This window comes from Bos mutus, chromosome 2, assembly GCF_027580195.1.
Source record: "Bos mutus isolate GX-2022 chromosome 2, NWIPB_WYAK_1.1, whole genome shotgun sequence".
NCBI classification, from domain to species: domain Eukaryota; kingdom Metazoa; phylum Chordata; class Mammalia; order Artiodactyla; family Bovidae; genus Bos; species Bos mutus.
Genome location: NC_091618.1, coordinates 14,340,620 through 14,361,762, shown reverse-complemented (window position 1 = coordinate 14,361,762; position 21,143 = coordinate 14,340,620). Strand labels below are relative to the sequence as shown.

General features: G+C 44.8%; 1 long non-coding RNA gene and 1 pseudogene across 1 annotated transcript in view; one reads left to right on the top strand and one right to left on the bottom strand.

The window, feature by feature from the left end:
• The first annotated feature begins 5,060 nt into the window (after positions 1–5,060).
• The window catches only part of LOC138991215 (uncharacterized), a 32,406-nt gene continuing 16,323 nt past the window's right edge, over positions 5,061–21,143 (top strand). The window contains exons 1-2 of the long non-coding RNA XR_011467175.1: positions 5,061–12,984; positions 13,851–13,957. This is a non-coding gene — a long non-coding RNA (uncharacterized lncRNA). The remainder of the gene's footprint in view (positions 12,985–13,850; positions 13,958–21,143) is intronic.
• LOC102274699 (refilin-B pseudogene) lies at positions 13,964–19,921 on the bottom strand (annotated as a pseudogene).

The window sequence follows — 21,143 nt, the reverse complement described above, 5'->3', positions numbered from 1 at the left end:
TATGGTGTTAGAGAATGTTCTAATTTCATTCTTATGTAGCTGTCCAGTTTTCCCAGCATCACTTTATTGAAGAAACTGTCTTTTTCCCATTGTATATTCTTGCCTCCTTTGTCATATTAATTAATAATTAATTATTAATTGACCATAAGTATGTAGGTTTATTTCTGGGCTCTCTATTCTTGTCCTCTGATTTGTGTGTTTGTTTTTGAGCCATACCATACTGTTGTAATCACTATAGATTGTAGTATTCTCTCAAGTTAGAGAGTGTGATTCCTCCAACTCTTTTCTTTTGAGAGCCCAGAATTCTAAGTACTGCACTATAAGTGTGACCAATTTAGGGATTTAAAGACCACGATACAATCGGTAAATTTTGACCTCTAGTTCTATAAATTGGATGTAATTATAAGCAGAGACATTACTTTACTGGCAAAGGTCCATATAGTCAAAGTTATGGTTTTTCCAGTAGTCAATGTATGGATGTGAGAGTTGGATCATAAAGAAAGCTGAGCACCAAAGGATTGATGCTTTTGAACTGTGGTGTTGGAGAAGACTCTTGAAAGTCCCTTGAACTGCAAGGAGATCAAATCAGTCAATCCTAAAGGAAATCAGTCCTGAATATACATTGGAAGGACTGATGCTGAAGCTTAAGCTCCGGTACTTGGTCCACCTGATGCGAAGAACTGACTCATTAGAAAAGACTCTGGTGGTGGGAAAGATTGAGGGCGGGAGGAGAAGGGGACCACAAAGGATGAGATGGTTGGATGGTATCACTGACTTGATGGACATGAGTTTGAGCAAGCTCTGGAAGTTGGTGATGGACAGGGAAGCCTGGTATGCTGCAATTCATGGGGTGACAAAGAGTTGGACACAACTGAGTGACTGAACTGAATACTGAATTTTGTGATTATCAAATCAGATCAGATCAGATCAGCCTCTCAGTCGTGTCCGACTCTTTGCGACCCCATGAATCGCAGCACGCCAGGCCTCCCTGTCCATCACCAACTTCCGGAGTTCACTCAGACTCACGTCCATCAAGTCAGTGATGCCATCCAGCCATCTCATCCTCTGTCGTCCCCTTCTCCACCTGCCCCCAATCCCTCCCAGCATCAGAGTATTTTCCAGTGAGTCAACTCTTCACATGAGGTGGCCAAAGTACTGGAGTTCCAGCTTTAGCATCATTCCTTCCAAAGAAATCCCAGGGCTGATCTCCTTCAGAATGGACTGGTTGGATCTCCTTGCAGTCCAAGGGGCTCTCAAGAGTCTTCTCCAACACCACACTTCAAAAGCATCAATTCTTCGGTGCTCAGCCTTCTTCACAGTCCAACTCTCACATCCATACATGACCACAGGAAAAACCATAGCCTTGACTAGACAAACCTTTGTTGGCAAAGTAATGTCTCTGCTTTTCAATATGCTATCTAGGTTGGTCATAACTTACCTTCCAAGGAGTAAGTGTCTTTTAATTTCATGGCTGCAGTCACCATCTGCAGTGATTTTGGAGCCCCAAAATAAAGTCTGACACTGTTTCCACTGTTTCCTCATCTATTTCCCATGAAGTGGTGGGATCAGATGCCATGATCTTCGTTTTCTGAATGTTGAGTTTTAAGCCAACTTTTTCACTCTCCACTTTCACTTTCATCAAGAGGCTTTTTAGTTCCTCTTCACTTTCTGCCATAAGGGTGGTGTCATCTGCATATCTGAGGTAATTGATATTTCTCCTGGCAATCTTGATTCCAGCTTGTGCTTCTTCCAGCCCAGCATTTCTCATGATGTACTCTGCATATAAGTTAAATAAGCAGGGTGACAATATACAGCCTTGACGAACTCCTTTTCCTATTTGGAACCAGTCTGTTGTTCCATGTCCAGTTCTAACTGGTGCTTCCTGACCTGCATATAGGTTTCTCAAGAGGCAGATCCGGTGGTCTGGTATTCCCATCTCTTTCAGAATTTTCCACAGTTTATTGTGATCCACACAGTCAAAGACTTTGGCATAGTCAATAAAGCAGAAATAGATGTTTTTCTGGAACTCTCTTGCTTTTTCTATGATCCAGCAGATGTTGGCAATTTGATCTCTGGTTCCTCTGCCTTTTCTAAAACCAGCTTGAGCATCAGGAAGTTCACGGTTCACATATTGCTGAAGCCTGCCTTGGAGAATTTTGAGCATTACTTTAGTAGTGTGTGAGATGAGTGCAATTGTGCGGTAGTTTGACCATTCTTTGGCATTGCCTTTCTTTGGGATTGGAATGAAAACTGACCTCTTCCAGTTCTGTGGCCACTGCTGAGTTTTCCAAATTTGCTGGCATGTTGAGTGCAGCACTTTCACAGCATCATCTTTCAGGATTTGGAATAGCTCAACTGGAATTCCGTCACCTCCACTAGCTTTGTTCATAGTGATGCTTTCTAAGGCCCACTTGACTTCACATTCCAGGATTGTCTGGCTCTAGGTCAGTGATCACACCATCAGTGGTATTAATATGATGCCTACCATTAAACATTTCTAAAGCATAAAAACAGAATTTCTTTGTATCATTAGGTTGGCCTAAATTGAATTAATTTATTCTCAAATTATATAATGTGTTATTATATAATAACATTCAGTTGCTACGATAAAGCTTGTTAAGCAATTGTGTTTGCTTTCTTAAAGTTTATCAGGTCTTTTGAAGGGGCAGGAGGAGGGGGAGAAAATGACTGAAGCATCTAAAAAGGCAATCTACAGGCAACTTAGATTGCTTTCCTCCTGGTAAATATTCCTATTACAAATCTCTCTTCTTAAATCTTTCATTCATCTTAGAGCCCAACGCCTATAATGCCTAGTATGTAAATACTACAAATCACAATTATTAACGTTTTTTAACGACTTAGTGTATGCCAGGCTCTGTATAAGCCTTTAAAGCCTAGGAGAAAGGACTATCGTTATGTTAGCTTTACACAAAGGAAGAACTGAGGCTCAGAGGGTTTAAGTAATTTTCCCAGATCACAGAAATAGTGAATTAGGTGTGGAGCTTAGGGTTGTCTTGAGTCCAAGCTCTTAAACTGTAAATAGTTGTAGAGCTTTGCTCCAAGAAATAGATACCTACTGAAATACTTGAGGATGGTTATTATAATGAGGATGCTTCTCCTACAGTTTTGAACAAGTCATACTCTTCTTTCATCCCAAACTGCTCCTTAGTTTAATCTGAGTTATCAGATCAAAATATGAGATTAGATGCATTTGGGGCCATTGTCTTTTTTCTTGACTTCAATACAGGGCCTACCTGACACTTTTTGATGTATTGTAGAGCATATCGCATTTTATGATGCCACATAATTATGTGGTTGTCATCAGCAATGGTTCTTAATAGGAGATCTAAAACATCCCTGTGAAATTGCTGATGTAGGCCTAGCAGACATGTTCTCCACTAGATGGGGTGAGGCAATGGGAGATGAGATATGAGTGAGGATCAGGCATTAAAGGCAAAAGCAAATATCTAAGGTAGGGTCTACATGTGTAACCTAAAAAGATCATTATGGAAGAAGAGTGTTTATATTTTCTTGGTTGTTTTGTTTGGTGATAAAAATACAAGGTGTTCTCAAATAACCAAAATACCCCTTTCTTAGAAAGATGGTAAAGGACTTCCCTGGCAGTCCAGTGGTTAAGACTCCCTCGCTTCCACTGCAGGGACACGGGTTTGATCCCTGTTCGGGGAACTAAGATCTACATGCCATATGGTGTGGCCAAAAAAGAAAAGAAAGATGGTAAAAACACCAGCAAAAAAATCTAATTCGGATGTCACACCTTACATATTAATAGATGTATACTAGTAAACCACAGGCAGGTGATTTCTGGGAATGCGATCTAGGAGGCAGCAACCTGCAAAGTCGGGGTAATGTCAAAGGATATGGTACATGCCCTAAGAAAGCAAGCAAGCAATATATGATGCCATCTTCTCCATGGCTGGAATACAAAGGTCCAGGGTGAAAGTGGGAGTGATCCTTCTAACATTTATACTTAATAATTCACTCTTAGAAACTTTGCTTTCTATCCCTGCAACTCTGGGTTCACTGGGTTTTGAGGTTCTGTTTCTCAAGAAATGCTTCCTCCAGATAACTCAGGAATTATTAATAAATTGGTTCTGTTAAATTGGAAGCTGACATTTCCCCCTGGTCATCATGTGTGAAAGTGTGAAAGTCACTCAGTCGTGTCCTACTCTTTGTGACCCCATGGACTGTACAGTCCATGGAATTCTCCAGGCCAGAATACTGGAGTGGGTAGCTTATCCCTTCTCCAGGGGATCTTCCCAATCCAGGGATCGAACCTAGGTCTCCTGCCTTGCACCAGCTCAGCCATAAGGGAAGCCCAAGAATACTGGAGTGGGTAGCCTATCCCTTCTCCAGGAATCGAACCGGGGTCTCCTGAATTGCAGACAGATTCTTTACCAACTGAGCTATCAGGGAAGTGGTCATCTTGGGCTCCTCATACCTTGGTAGGATGACCCAAACCTTCATTTCCATAAGATTCATGCCCTTCATGTTTCTGCCTTTATTGCTTTGCTGTGGTTTTACATTGATGGCTATTGGCTATGGGAATATTAAGAGGTAACCTGGTGAAGCCACTGGGAGCAGACAGAGTTCTCCTTACTGCTATTGGTATCAGCAACTTAATTTCCACTTGATAATCAGAATCAGTTGCCCTATCCAGTGTTGTAAGCCCCTTTCTGCTATTGACTCAAGAGTATGCACAGTCATAGGCTCCTGCAGCTTGGCGTGCAGGAAGAGAGAGTTCTTGGGGTTTCCTCCTGCTCTGTGCCACATTTTCTTATTTTCTGGGAGTGGCTGCTTCCTTCCAAGATATCAGCTCCTGTCAGCAACCCCTCTTCTATGGCTCAGGGTCTCACCAGTCCTGGGCTGCTCATACTATTGAGTCAATGGCAGAAAAGGGGCTTACAACATTAGACAAGGCAACTGATTCTGATTATCTAGTGGAAATTAGGTTGCTGATACTAATAGCAGTAAGGAGAACTCTGTCTGCTCCCAGTGGCTTCACCAGGTTACCTATTAATATTCCCATAGCCAATAGCCATCAAATCATAGCAAAACAATAAAAGCAGAACCACAAAGGGCATGAATCCTGTGGAAATGAAGGTTTGGATCATCCTACCAAGTAAAGAATCCCCTCCAGCCAAGGTGCTGGCAGGAGGTAAAGGGAACATGGAATAGATGGCTGAAGAAGGCAGCTATGAGCACCAGCTTACCCTCCTGACTGCCTACTGAAGCAAGGTCTTTAGCTATTGTATCTTATATCTTGATGATTTCTCCTTCTGCACTTTCCTACTGTCTGGCATGAAAAACACTAGTGGCTAACTGCAGTTTAGGCTCCAGATGGAAGGATAACTGAGCTGACATCACTCGGCAACAAGGTAGTTGGTAACTGGTGGACTGTGTGCCTCTCTGTGTTACCCACCCCCATCGATGGTGCTAATCTCCAGGAAGCTAATCTCCAAGGACTGTGTCATGCAGGCTCATCGCTCACTTGAGTCCCATCAGTGGAAGGCACTGGAAAGAGTGTGGCGTGCAGGAATGGAGAGCTCTCGGGGGTTTCCTCCTGCTCTGTGCCTCATTTTCTTATTTTCTGGGAGTGGCTGCATCCTTCCAAGATAATCAGCTCCTATCAGCAACCCCTCTTCTATGGTTCAGGGTCTCACCAGTCTCAGGAAACTCCCATTTCCTTCCCCTTGCCTTTTCAAGCAAGCATGGTAATAATTTCCTGCTATTGCTGGCCTCTGGCTACCTCAACCTCCCTTTTTGGTGCTCACACTGCTTGAATAGTCCCTTCATTAAAGTTTCTTGAATAATTTGGATTAGTTCAGTTTCCTCCTGAGGCTCTGACTGATAGCTGAATCATTTAAGGGTGAGATACAGAATTCTCAAAGTAAATCTGTTTATTATTTAAAAATAAATCAAGCCATAAATCATTTTTAAAAGGGTAGGAGATGAAAGTCGTTCTTTTTTAAAACATAATTCATTTTTAATTTTAATATTGGTTTCTTTTTTTTAAAACATTTATTTATTTGGCTGCACCAGATCTTAGTTGTAGCCTGTGGGATCTAGTTCCCTGACCAGGGATGGAACCTAGGCTGCCTGCAATGGGAGTACAAAGTCTCAGCCATTGGACCATCAGGGAAGTCCCTTGTTTCTTTTCTACAATTTTATTCATTTATTTATTTTTATTTTTGGCTGTGCTGGGTCTTTGCTGCTGCTTGGGCTTTTCTCTAGTTGCGGCAAGCGGGGATACTCTCTAGTTGCCGTGTCCAGGCTTCTCATTGTGCTGGCTTCTCTTGTGGAGCATAGTCTCTAGGGCACACAGGTTCAGTAGTTGTGGCGTATGAGCTTAGTTGCTTTGAGGTATGTGGGATCATCCTGAATCACGGATCAAACCAGTGTCTCCTGCATTGGCAGGTGGATTCTTTACTACTGAGCCACCAGGGAAGCCCCTAAAGATAAGTTATTATTAAATGAAGAAGTCATAAAACAAAATGAAGTGGGATAGATATCAAAGATAAATTTAAAAAGGCGTTTTCATCAAATACTCTCCCTAAGGTTAGAAATGGGAAGCATATCAAATGAGAAGGTACTTATTCTTTTTCAAAGCTCTGTAATTTCAAAAGAAAACTTTTCTCTTAAAATACAAATCATCCTTATTACATAAAAGACATAATTTAAGAGTCTGAGAAAAGAGACTTCTTAACTCATAAGTAAGTGGTATTTCCCAGTCACTTTTAGGAATGTTTGTCTTTAATCAGTGGGTTTAAAAATCATCTCTTCCAGCTTGCAAACCAACATGAATCCACCACTAATCTATGACATTTGATCCATGTCTTCACATGTTTCCTTTTCTGTAACTTTCAGAAAATCAGATTTGGAGAAAAAGGATTTAAGAGAACTACAGGTGGGTCCCTAGTGAATAACCTAACAAAACAGAATCTGCTTTTCCATTCACATGACACATCCACAGTTGCTCCCTTCTACTTACCTCAATTATGTATTTTGTATTAAAAAAAATCTCAATGTGCATCTCAACACAGGGTCATATTAAAAAACCCTATTCTCTCCCCGACGTCTCTCCAGCCATACTGCCCATGACATTGTCCTGAGCTCATCAAAGGTCAATTGGGTCAGAGCAAAACCTTGGGAATTCTCTTACCACAGTTTAAAAATTACATTTACCACTTGTCTTAAATGACAAGATTATTAAGTCAGAGGGAAAACCCCCATTTTTATCAATAAATGCTGTGTAATGTACTCTTCCAAATGCATAAGGCATTTGCTGCTCTGCATGATGACAGGAGACTATGGGGTCCTGGAGTGCCCCCTCGAGTGGTCCCCCTGCTAAGCTTCACACTGGCAAACTTGGGACCACGGAGCCGATCACAGGCTCCACAGAAGGGATGTTTTCAATCAGGTGCATGATGAACTGCTGCTGCTAAGTCGTGTCAGTCGTGTCTGACTCTGAGACCCCATAGACGGCAGCCCACCAGGCTCTGCCATCCCTGGGATTCTCCAGGCAAGAATACTGGAGTGGGTTGCCATTTCCTTCTCCAATGCATGAAAGTGAAAAGTGAAAGTGAAGTCGCTCAGTCATGTCCAACTCTTTGCAACCCCATGCGCTGTAGACTACCAGGCTCCTGCGCCCATGGGATTTCCTAGGCAAGAGTACTGGAGTGGGTTGCCATTGCCTTCTCCCAGCATGATGAGCTAAACACTATCAAATCTGAGGAAGACAGCAAACCATTTAGCCCTCCAGGCTTCTGATGACTTTAAATGACACTGATTATCACCACACCTGCCCTCCTCATAACAAAAGTCCCTGCTGTGGCTCCAGGGTACTCACAGAGCTCTCAATTCAGCTTTCAGGACAGAGGGAAGCCATAAGCAGAAATCCAGTGATCTAGCAGGAGTCCGAGCTTCCAGGACTCTGCAAGCCCCAAACAGCTGACATCATTTGGATGCCTCCAAAGGAAATACCCACAGTTTGGTTCCTCTGATATCAGAAGAGCAAAAGCTATCTGCCACTTTCTTTACTCGAAGTCCACAGGGACGCATATGTATGACTGAGTCCCTTTGCTGTTCACCTGAAACTACGACAGCAGTGTTAGTTGGCTCTACCTCAATCCAAAACAAAAAGTTTAAAGTTTGAAAAAAAAAAAAATCCACAAGGATTGGCAGGAGGAAGAAGTAAGGGCTGGCTGAGGCAGGGTGGGATGGGGTGTGAAGCAGGATGGGCAAGTGGCTGAAGGCCAGCAGCAGCCTGGCTTCTGTGGCCTCCTGGCCTGGCCCAGCCTGTGTCCCTGCCTCTGTGGCCCCATCACCTGAATTCACAAAGTTTCTTCTGTTCACACTCAACGCCATGACTGTTGCCCTAAAACGAACACGTAAATGCATACACACGGTCATCACAGCACCCAGGCTTTGGTGTTTGACTTGTGACATCATTCACTTGGGTTGGGGGCAGGGGTGAAAATGTTCTGGTTTTTTTTTTTTTTTTTTTGCTTAGACCTCAGGCCATCTGAGTTAAATTCACCCATTCCAGTTCATTTTAGTTTGCTGATTCCTACAATGTCGACGTTCACTCTTGCCATCTCCTGTTTGACTACTTCCAATTTGCCTTGATTCATGGACCTAACATTCCAGGTTCCTATGCAATATTGCTCTTTATAGCATCGGATCTTGCTTCTATCACCAGTCACATCCACAACTGGGTATTGTTTTTGCTTTGGCTCCATCCCTTCATTCTTTCTGGAGTTATTTCTCCACTGATCTCCAGTAGGATATTGGGCATCTACTGACCTGGGGAGTTCCTCTTTCAGTATCCTATCATTTTGCCTTTTCATACTGTTCATGGGGTTCTCAAGGCAAGAATACTGAAGTGGTTTGCCATTCCCTTCTCCAGTGGACCACATTCTGTCAGATCTCTCCACCGTGACCCACCCGTCTTGGGTGGCTCCACGCGGCATGGCTTAGTTTCATTGAGTTAGACAAGGCTGTGGTCCGTGTGATTAGATTGACTAGTTTTCTGTGATTATGGTTTGTGTGTTTGCCCTCTGATGCCTCTTGCACCATCTACCATCTTACTTGGGTTTCTCTTACCTTGGATGTAGGGTATCTATTCAGGGCTGCTCTAGCAAAGCGCGGCTGCTGCTCCTTACCTTGGAAGAGGGGTATCTCCTCACTGCCGCCCCTCCTGACCTTGAACATAGTTCAAGAGTAGCTCTTGAACTACTACTCTTGGAGTAGCTCCTCTCGGCCCTCTTGCACCCGCATAGCTACCGCTCCTTGGACGTGGGGTAGCTCCTCCCGGCGCTGCTGCCCCTGGCCTCGGGCATGGGGTAGCTCCTCTCGGTCGCCGCCCCTGACCTCGGATGTGGGGTAGCTCCTCTCCGCCGCCACCCCTGGCCTCGGACGTGGACTGGCTCCTCCCGGCCGCTGCCCCTGGCCTCGGACGTGGGGTAGCTCCTCTCGGCCGCCGCCCCAGATCTTGGGCGAGGGGTAACTCCTCTCGGTCACGCTTCTGTGCGGTCTGTCGCAGGAATCCCTTAGAAGAAATGGAGTATCCATCATGGTCAACAAAAGAGTCCAAAATGCAGTCAGATCAGATCAGATCAGATCAGTCGCTCAGTCGTGTCCGACTCTTTGCGACCCCATGAATCGCAGCACGCCAGGCCTCCCTGTCCATCACCAACTCCCGGAGTTCACTCAGACTCAAGTCCATCGAGTCAGTGATGCCATCCAGCCATCTCATCCTCTGTCGTCCCCTTCTCCTCCTGCCCCCAATCCCTCCCAGCATCAGAGTCTTTTCCAATGAGTCAACTCTTCGCATGAGGTGGCCAAAGTACTGGAGTTTCAGCTTTAGCATCATTCCTTCCAAAGAAATCCCAGGGCTGATCTCCTTCAGAATGGACTCTTGGATGCAATCTCAAAAATGACAGAATGATCTCTGTTCGTTTCAAAGGCAAACCATTCAATATCACAGTAATCCAAGTCTATGCCCCAACCAGTAACGCTGAAGAAGCTGAAGTTGAATGGTTCTATGAAGACCTACAAGACTTTAACACCCAAAAAAGATGTCGTTTTCATTATAGGGGACTGGAATGCAAAAGTAGGAAGTCAAGAAACACCTGGGGTAACAGGCAAATTTGGCCTTGGAATACAGAATGAAGCAGGGCAAAGGCTAATAGAGTTTTGCCAAGAGAACACACTGATCATAGCAAACACTCTCTTCCAACAACACAAGAGAAGACTCTACACATGGACATCACCAGATGGTCAACACCGAAATCAGATTGATTATATTCTTTGCAGCCAAAGATGGAGAAGCTCTATACAGTCAGCAAAAACAAGACCAGGAGCTGACTGTGGCTCAGATCATGAACTCCTTATTGCCAAATTCAGACTTAAATTGAATAAAGTAGGGAAAACCACTAGACTATTCAGGTATGACCTAAATCAAATCCCTTATGATTCTACAGTGGAAGTGAGAAATAGATTTAAGGGACTAGATCTGATAGATAGAGTGCCTGATGAACTATGGACGGAGGTTCGTGACATTGTACAGGAGACAGGGATCAAGACCATCCCCGTGGAAAAGAAATGCAAAAGAGCAAAACGGCTGTTTGGGGAGGCCTTACAAATAGCTGTGAAAAGAAGAGAAGCAAAGAGCAAAGGAGAAAAGGAAAGATATAAGCATCTGAATGCGGAGTTCCAAAGAATAGCAAGAAGAGATAAGAAAGCCTTCCTCAGTGATCAATGCAAAGAAATAGAGGAAAACAACAGAATGGGAAAGACTAGAGATCTCTTCAAGAAAATTAGAGATACCAAGGGAACATTTCATGCAAAGATGGGCTTGATAAAGGACAGAAATGGTATGGCCCTAACAGAAGAAGAAGTTATTAAGAAGAGGTGGCAAGAATACACAGAAGAACTGTACAAAAAAGATCTTCACGACCTAGATAATCACAGTGGTGTGATCACTTACCTAGAGCCAGACATCCTGGAATGTGAAGTCAAGTGGACCTTAGGAGGCATCACTACGAACAAAGCTAGTGGAGGTGATGCAATTCCAGTGGAGCTATTTCAAATCCTGAAAGATAATGCTGTGAAAGTGCTGCACTCAATATGCCAGCAAATTTGGAAAACTCAGCAGTGGCCACAGGACTGGAAGAGGTCAGTTTTCATTCCAATCCCAAAGAAAGGCAATGCCAAAGAATGGTCAAACTACCGCACAATTGCACTCATCTCACACACTAGTAAAGTAATGCTCAAAATTCTCCAAGGCAGGCTTCAGCAATACATGAACTGTGAACTTCCTGATGTTCAACCTTGTTTTAGAAAAGGCAGAGGAACCAGAGATCAAATTGCCAACATCTGCTGGATCATAGAAAAAGCAAGAGAGTTCCAGAAAAACATCTATTTCTGCTTTATTGACTATGCCAAAGCCTTTGACTGTGTGGATCACAATAAACTGTGGGAAATTCTGAAAGAGATGAGAATACCAGACCACCTGACCTGCCTCTTGAGAAACCTATATGCAGGTCAGGAAGCAACAGTTAGAACTGGACATGGAACACAGACTGGTTCCAAATAGGAAAAGGAGTACATCAAGTCTGTATATTGTCACCCTGCTTATTTAACTTATATGCAGAGTACATCATGAAAAAAGCTGGGCTGGAAGAAGCACAAACTGGAATAAAGATTGCTGGGAGAAATATCAATAACCTCAGATATGCAGATGACACCACCCTTATGGCAGAAAATGAAGAGGAACTAAAAAGCCTCTTGATGAAAGTGAAAGAGGAGAGTGAAAAGTTGGCTTAAAGCTCAACATTCAGAAATCTAAGATCATGGCATCTGGTCCCATCACTTCATGGGAAATAGATGAGGAAACAGTGGAAACAGTGTCAGACTTTATCTTTTTGGGCTCCAAAATCACTGCAGATGGTGACTGCAGCCGTGAAATTAAAAGACGCTTACTGCTTGGCAGGAAAGTTATGGCCAACCTAGATAGCATATTGAAAAGCAGAGACATTACTTTGCCAACAAAGGTCCGTCTAGTCAAGGCTATGGTTTTTCCAGTGGTCATGTATGGATGTGAGAGTTGGACTGTGAAGAAAGCTGAGCACTGAAGAATTGATGCTTTTGAAGTGTGGTGTTGGAGAAGACTCTTGAGAGTCCCTTGGACTACAAGGAAATCCAGCCAGTCCATTCTAAAGGAGATCAGTCCTGGGTGTTCTTTGGGAGGACTGATGCTAAAGCTGAAACTCCAATACTTTGGCCACCTCATGCGAAGAGTTGACTCATTGGAAAAGACTCTGATGCTGGGAGGGATTGGGGGCAGGAGGAGAAGGGGACGACAGAGGATGAGATGGCTGGATGGCATCACCGACTCGATGGACATGAGTTTGGGTGAACTCCGGGAGCTGGTGATGGACAGGGCGGCCTGGCGTGCTGCAATTCATGGGGTCGCAAGGAGTCGGACACGACTTAGCGACTGAACTGAACTGAAACCTCAGGCACCATCAGAATTCCTCTGCAGTGTTGACTCAGTCACTGGAAAGTACATTCACCCTGATGAACTAGATTATCAGAAACATTTGTGTCCACCTCCTCCCAGGAGGCATCAAGTTCTAGGTGTGGCTGAAAGCTCCCAGTGTGAGTAAAATCCTCCTCATGGACTCCCCAGAAAGTGTTTTCCCTAAGGATTTTTTCAAAATGCTGTTTTTCTCCAAAGGGGCCTGTGCTATGTTTTGCCTTATGAGAAAATTAGGGAAGTATTTGGAAACCCCAAAATACATATCTGGAGAGTTACACAAGCCTGTGGAGATGTTACCAGATGCCAAGAGTTCAGGACATGACACCAGAGCCCGAGCTTGGAACCCACCTGTGGAAGGAGCCGAAACCAAACTGTTGCCTCCAAACTCAACCACCAGCTGACCTGACCCCACTGTGAACAGGGTGAGCGTTTCCTTTTTCTCTTTCTTGAAAGGCATCTTATATTGTGGTTTGGAGTTTTTCAATATCACAAAAAAGATTTAGAGGATTCCAGAGGTTTGGGTTAACAGGAAATACAAATGGAAATTAAAAAAACAAAAACAAACCTTAATGGAACTCAGCTCTCCACAGACAGAATCTACTTGGGTGTCACAGCTCACTGTGTGAGCACCACTTTTGTAGAAGTGAAGACACCAGAGGCTGAAATTTCTTCAAGCTCACTTTTTCCATCTCAGATAATTTTTCTGCTCTTTCTCTGACAAACTGACCGATGGAAAAAGAGCTCTCTCCTTCTCCCTATTTCAAAGTGTGGCCATTTTCCTTTTGCTTTAGCTATTTTTGTATTTTTTGGTCATGAGGCTTAGGGCTTCCCTAATAGCTCAGACAGTAAAGCATATGCCTGCAATGCAGGAGACCCAGGTTCGAACCCTGGATTGGGAAGATCCCCTGAAGAAGGGAACAGCTACCCACTCCAGTATTCTGGCCTAGAGAATTCCATGGTCTGTATAGTCCATGGGGTAGCAAAGAGTTGGACATGACTGAGCGACTAACACACCTTGGGGGAAGCTATGTTAATAGCAAACTAGAAAATACATTCCTTTAAAAAATAATTGGAAAAATTATAAAAACCAAATTCCCTCAATAATTAGAAGCTATTGTGATATGTTGTTATTTCTCAGGCTGGGCTTAGGGGTGAGAAAGAACTGCAACCCACTCCAGTATTCTTGCCTGGAGAATCCCCATGGACAGAGGAGCCTGGTGGGCTGCAGTCCATGGGGTCGCAAAGAGCTGGACTTGATTGAGTGACTAACACACACTTTCTGTGTTAGACTCTTCTAGGGCTGGAATGATACCCGAGGGCAGCCTTGCCCAACCCTACTTGGACCAGAAAGCTGGCTGGCCTCTCAGTGTGCTCGAATCAGCTCTCTTCCAACAGGTAAACACCGCCCAGAAACTCCCTGACTTCGAGCTCCATGCTGGACAGGTGCCTCCTCAGGGTGTTGTGGTAGTTGTCATCCAGGGTGGTGGTGTAGAACGCCTTGGGGTACTTGAGATAGAGGATGGTGGTACTGAGGCAGCGGGCAGGCTTGTGGTGGGGCTGGAAGTGCACCTTCGCCTTGTAGATGTGCCATGTGCAACTGGGAATCCAGGAGATGATCTGGCTGCAGGAGGCCACCGCCAAGCCCTGGGACAGGCGGACGTCGTTGATGAAGAGCCAGTCTGAGCTGTACTTGATAGAGGATGTGTACTTTACTTCCATTGGTGGTAAGGGGTCAAACACCACTCCTTTGCCAAAGGCCAGGGGTCATAACCTTGGCGAGCAGCTGGAGACTGGGGGGTTGGAGAGAGAGAAGCTGGATTCAGGGCCATGGGGGGATCCTGCATTGGGCCAGAGCCCTGGGGGCTGGTTCAAGCTCCTCGCTGCCCTGGGCCCCGAGAGAGACCAGTGGCTGGGGCTAGGGAGAAGCCTTGAGTCTGGACTGTCCAGGATGCTGTTGCTCTTCTCCATGTCCATGTGCTCTGGCACATCCTGCAGGCCAAACCGGCTCACCAGGGTGGTTGGTGCCCATGGCTGGGCCCAGGCCACTGCAGCCTGCCCCCTGCCCCAGTTAAGTCATTCTTCACTAAACATGTGTTGAATCCTTACTATGTACAAAATAGGTGTTGGGAATATAAAAAAGGAAGTCAGTTACTGCTCTAGTATAAATCTAGCTGGGAGGCAGAGGTGTATACAAACTGTACAGTGTGATAGGCACTGTCGAATTGCCATGGAACAAATTTGAATTTTATTCATTTATTTCACGACTTGGATTTATTTTAATCCCTTTCCCCATGGCCTAGAAAATGGTCATTTTGGGGGACATGTAAAATCTCAGAGAAACACAATCATTTTTAAAAGTTTAATTTATATACTGTCTTAGTAGAGGCTCTTAATTTCTAATGCAACAGAAAAGGATCTTGAGGGATACCCACCAAAGTGTTCCCAGTTGTTATCTCTGAGAAATAAAACTAAGAGGAAAAATTTAATCGTCACTTTATACTGTATCATTTTCAGGTACTTTCTCTGTGTGTGTGGGCTCTTAGTTCGCCATCCACAGATTGAACCCACCACGGCAGTGAAAGCCCCAAGTCCTAACCACTGGACCATCAAGGAACTCCAGTTGTTTTCAGTTTTTAATTTAAAAAGTGGTTAAAACTTAATGCAATTAAATAAGTAGTTTAAATGAAAGAAAGGAAATAATATTTATGGAAGATATCAGCAAGGAGACTATTAACTTGGGCCTTAACAGCAAGGAGAATATCGACTTGGGCCTTAATGAGTAGGAGGAATTCATGGAGTGGAGAAGGGATGTTGGATAAAACATAATCACAGAATATCTGATCAGTGTTTCAGATTGGTGTAGTATCTCCTTCACACCTGCCCTGTAAATTAATTTGTTGATAGAATCTTGTCAGAAAACAAATATGTATTGAGTTCCTGCTCTATGCCAGTATAATAGATACCAAGGCAGTATAAGTCAGAGTTCTTGCTCTTAAAGCATTTACAGTCTCAACAGGGAGTTAAGACATTCTCAGAACAGTTACAGACAGCCCATGGTTAAGTGCCAACGAGTTTGGCCCATGAAAGAGCAGGAAAAGCTGAGTACACTGCCAAGGTTTCAGCCTGGGAGCCTTGGAACAGTGGTGCCATTTATAAAAATGGAAAGTTGGGAAAGGAGAGCTGTTTTGAAAGCAGATATACCTATAGTAAAATATCACAGTCTATGTAAATTACTATTTGGCTATGCAAATGAGTAGGAATGCATAAGTAATGCTTAGACTGGAAGGTGCCAGGAACTATAATAATCTCTACCTTTTATTGAATGTAGACTGGGTGCCAGGCACTGTGCAGAGTTATTTGCATACATTATCATTTAATCTTCACAACAAATCTATGAGGCCATTATGATGGCCATTTTTCAGATGAGGAAGTCTAGGAGAGGTTGGTCTTGCAACCAGTGGGAAAGTGACATGTTAGGATGAGAACACGTCTATCCAACTCCAAATTGCTATGACACTATGCTGTGTCATCCAAGTGGATGTACAAGATACCAACTCTGCCCTGTGGTGTGAGTTGAAGGCACAGGCAGGTGTCCCAGTAGGCATCAACCAACTCCGCAAACAGGCAGAGCTCTATTGCAAGGACCACACCAACATCATCAGAGAAACTCAGAGAAGATGATAACTACACCCTGGAGTGGGCAGGGAAGGCCTCCGGGAGGAGTGGAGGTTTGCGCTAGAATGGATCGAATTTTAATACAGCAGGAAATGGCACTCCAGACCGGGGAGGCTGCAGATGCAAAGGAGAGAAAATAGACACAGAGAAGGCGTGCATGTGGTGGAGAATCTAGGTTGGGGCCTGAAGGAAAGTCAAATGTAGAAAATCAGATATGAAAGCCCTTGAGTGCCTTTGGAGGAAGGAAACAGCCTTAATAGAATTTTGAGTGGAGATGAAAGAGTGGTGAAAAGAGACTATCTGGTATGATTAAAGTGATCTTTTCAGGTCAGCTGTAATACTCAGGATAGATTGGAATTAGCCACTTAAACTAGATAAGATCTGGGTTGGTATTGGTTTTTGAATGGCAAGAGGAAAGATGGAAAAGAAGGAGGTACATGTGAGAAGTGTTTTGAGGGAAAAATAGAGATGCTTGGCAACTGAATGGATTCAGAAAGACAGGAAAGGAAACAGAAAAGAATCTAGGATTTGACTTGTGGTTGCTGGAAGAATAATGATACCTTTGAGATCAGGATCAAGGATAGACTGAGCTTGCTTTGTTGACTGTGTTGTGGCCTTTCTCAGGGGGAGAGAAGGTAGAATGTGGAAAGCAAAGGACAGAAGAATAAGGAGTAAGCTAAGGAGGATGAAGAGCCTGGGAAGAAAGAGAGAGAGAAGTATCAGGGGATCAGAGTCAAGAAAACCAAGGGGGCAGGCAGGAGGTCTCAAAAAATTCAGTAGTGACCACCAGGGTCAAATAGTATAGAGATGGCTAGAAGACTCAACAGGAAAGAGACCACTGGCTTTGATAAAATCCATATGCAGGCTTCCCTTGTAGCTCAGTTGGTAAAGAATCTGCCTTCAATGCAGGAGGCCTGGGTTCAATTCCTGGATTGGGAAGATCCCCTGGAGAAGGAAATGGCAACCAACTCCAGTATTCTTGCCTGGGGAATCCCATGGACAGAGGAGCCTAGAAGGCTCCATGGGGTCACAAGAGTTGGACACGACTTAGCGACTAAACCACCACATGCAGGCTTTTGTCTTTCAGTAAAAACTACCAAACAAACCAGATAGAGGATGCTGGAAAGAGGGTGATGATCCTGTACCCATGCAGGTAACGTTCCCTGAGCACCTATGTGCTCAGTCTCAGGTGATGGCTGAGCTCTATCCATCCCATTGACAAGGCTGTATTAGTCATGCTTTCTTACAGAGGGAGACTGAAGCTCAAAGAAGTGAATTAATTCTCCCAAGGCCTTGAAAGTGAAAGTGAAAGTCATTCGGTTGTGTCAACCCAATGGACTGTAGCCCACCAGGCTCTTCTGTCCATGGAATCTTCCAGGTAAGAATACTGGAATGGGTTGCCATTCCCTTCTCTAGGGGATCTTCCTGACCCAGGGATCGAATTTAGGTCTCCTGCATTGCAGGCAGATTCTTTACCATCTGAGTCACCTATGGAGGGAGACTGAAGCTCAAAGAAGTGAATTAACTCTCCCAAGGCCTTACATTGGAAGTAATGGAACTAGATATCCAACCAGGTCTGCGTGTTTCTAAAGGCCTTCCCACTTTCCACCTCAGCAGTGTTGGTGCTGGAATGTGTGATGATATGATGCTACCATAATAATAATATGAACACCTAGCATTTAGTGAGCGCTTTCTGGCACTATGATAGTTTATGTATATTAATTTTATTTTGTGACACCCTTTAAAGTAGGTGTTATTAACCCTATTTTACAGCTGGGGAAATTGGAGCTCAAAGAGGTTAAGCAGCATGACCAGAGTCACACAGCTAGAAAGTGGTTGAAATGGCCTATGTGTGGAGCTGTGGTCTTCTGTTGCCTCTCAAAAATGTCTTTCTTTTGGCTGCATCACCTGGCATGTGGGATCTTAGTTCCCCAACCAGGGACTGAACCCTGCCGTGGAGGCGAGGAGTCTTAACCACTGGACCCCCAGGGAAGTCTCTTGAGAATTTCTTAAAGGAGGACTTCCCTGGTGGTCCAGTGGTTAAGAACCCGCCTGCCTTTGCAGGGGACCTGGGTTCAGTCCCTGGTCTGGGAAGATTCCACATGCTGTGGAGCAACTAAGCCTGTGTGCCACAACTACTGAACTGAGCTCTAGAGCTTGTGCTCTGCAACAAGAGAAGCCACTGCAATGAGAAGCCTGTGTACCACAGTGAAGAGTAGGCCCTGCTCACTGCAGCTAGAGAAAGCCCGAGCAAAGCAATGAAGACCCACAGTGAAAGTGAAAGTCCCTCAGTCATGTCCAACTCTGCGACCCCGTGGACACAGTCCATAGAACTCTCCAGGCCAGGATACTGGAGTGGGTAGAGTTTCCCTTCTCTAGGGGATCTTCCCAACCCAGGGATCGAACCCAGGTCTCTCACATTGCAGGCAGATTCTTTACCAGCTGAGCCACCAGGGAAGCCCAAGAATACTAGAGTGGGTAGCCTATCCCTTCTCCAGCGGATCTTCCAGACCCAGGAACCGAACCAGGGTCTCCTGCATTGCAGGTGGATTCTTTACCAACTGAGCTATCAGGGAAGCCCAGTGAAGACCCAGCAAAGCCATAAATAAATAAATAAAATAAAATAAAAAGGAATTTCCTAAAGGAAACTTCTACTTGGGCTCCAATAGGTGACTAGCTAGTGCTCCTAGACTTTATGTTGTTCATTGTATCATATGCTGTATCACATACTTCCTGGGTGATTTTCAGTGACTCAAATGCTGAGCTTCTGGTGGCAGACTCCCTGCATAGCATCACTTCAAGACTGCTGTCCTGAGCTACAGTGCTTTCTCTTTATTATATTCCTTGCTTCACTGCAGGGGTTGAGAACACTGTGTGGCTTTTGAATCTGCTTTTCCTCAGGGATGGAGGAAGCCTTGAGAGTTCATCCTTTGCCTTAATTGTTAGAAGTGTCTGGGCAGAATTGGGCACCTGTGGCTGGCCAGTGGCGCTCCCTGGCAGTCCCAGTGGCCAGCATCACTTTTCCTGTCTGAGCTTGGTGGGTAGAGGCTGGCTGGATTGATAGAGGTGTCCACCCGGCCATTGGCGCCTGTGAGACAGCTCTAATTCTCTCCCAGAGCCTTCACTCTGGCCTGGGCAAAACCCAGTGAAAGCACCATCTTAGTGACAGCAGCCTTGGTGGGGAGGAGGCAGACTTGGAAATTTCCCTGCGGGGTTCTGGGCGGAAAGAAAGCCAGCAATGGGCTGACACTGTGATTGGTGGGCCTGAGCAAGGAGGGGCAGTAGGCCAAGGATGTCTCTTCCCGTTAGTCGTTAGCGAGGGCCTCAGGGAAAATGTCAGCCTTCCTGATCTGGTATCATCTGGAGCCCCTGCTGTATAACTGAGTGATTCTCTCCGCACATGGTCAGCAGCAGATTTTTCTCAAGGTGAAAGCAATTAGGCCTTGGTCTCCTCCTCCCCTGCTGTCGGAAAGAAAAGGAAGATGGAAAGGGAGGGCCGTCCCTGCTCCTGCTGAGGTCAGCCAGGCTGCCCTGGCCAGTTCCGGTAATTGGCTCCCTCACCTGCTCATACTTCTCACAGTTTGCCCTGGTCTTGGATGTTTCAGCGTCGCTCAAGGCTGAGGCTCTGAAGAGGGCAGCAGTTGTTCCCTTTCCACGTATCTCTAGAATGAAGAAAGAGGGCATCTCACCCTGCTCGGGGCAGAGAATTAGCTGGAATACCACGAGCAGGGCCTGAGCAGCACACCCAGGTGGGGCTGGGTTGTATGTGCTTCCTCTCTCTGGAAGATCCAAAGCAAGGTTGGAGAAAAACTCTTTGGGAGGTGGAAGAATTTATTCATTCGGTTAACAGCTATGCCAAGCACTCTCCTAGGAGTTCCTGGTGTCTGTCAGTTTGGAGCTGGGAAGAGTACAGTGGATGCAGGAGGTAGAGGAGTGGGAGAGGTTGGGAGAGGAATTACAAAGGTCTGAATGTCACAACAGAGGAGGCCAGGACACCCTGGGACCTGATGGACTGCAGCAGTCAGGGAAGGCTGCTTGGAGGAAGAGGCTTTTGAAAAAGGGATAAAATATCTTGATAAAATGCTTGAAGGTAAAAAGGATAAGAACTGAAAATAAAAGCTTCTGAATATTCCCTACCACTATCCCTAGTCGTAACAGCTGTTGATACAGTGTTATGTAGTTTTGTAGGAATTTTCCATGTGTAGCCAGTTGTAAATACATCTTCAGAACTCCTTTTTAAAAAACGAGACTCTACTAAGCGTCTATTGTGCTGGTTACTTTTTCTTCACAATATATCCTGAGCCTTTCCCCAAGTCTATAGAGATTTGGCTCATTCCTTTTGAAGGCTGTGTGTGGTATGAGGAAGTAATTTTTGAAAGGTAAGAGCTGAAGAATGTGTGAGGTTAGGAAGGCAAAGGGGTGGTACCCTAAGGAACAGAATCTGGGAAAACAAAAACAACGTAGATCTCCTTAACTATACTTCCTAACATCTCCTTCCTCCTGTTTTCAGACCTCCCTCCCTTGCCCTGCTGCCGCGTTTTCCCCACTCTAATTTGCAAAGCAATTCAGCTCCTTTGTCTTGCCTAGCCCCGGGGAGTTTCATTCTTCATGCCAAAGCAACTTATTAAGTATTTTCTAAACAAAGATCCTGTATACCCAGAGAAAAATTATGCCACTCCCCTAACAGACAAAAGTAGCTGCAGGCAGTTGTGGTTTTAAATAGCAATTAAGGTGGGGCGGGGTGTGGCGTGAAATCTGTTACATAAAGCACCTGGCAGTTCATAAATGGTGGTTGTTTGTTACTACTATTATTTTACATGTGCTGATGGATAAGTTGGCTGCTGCAAGAACCCTTCATCCTGGAGCACTCACCTCTTGGTTGGCAGCTTTTTAAGTGTGCAGGGAT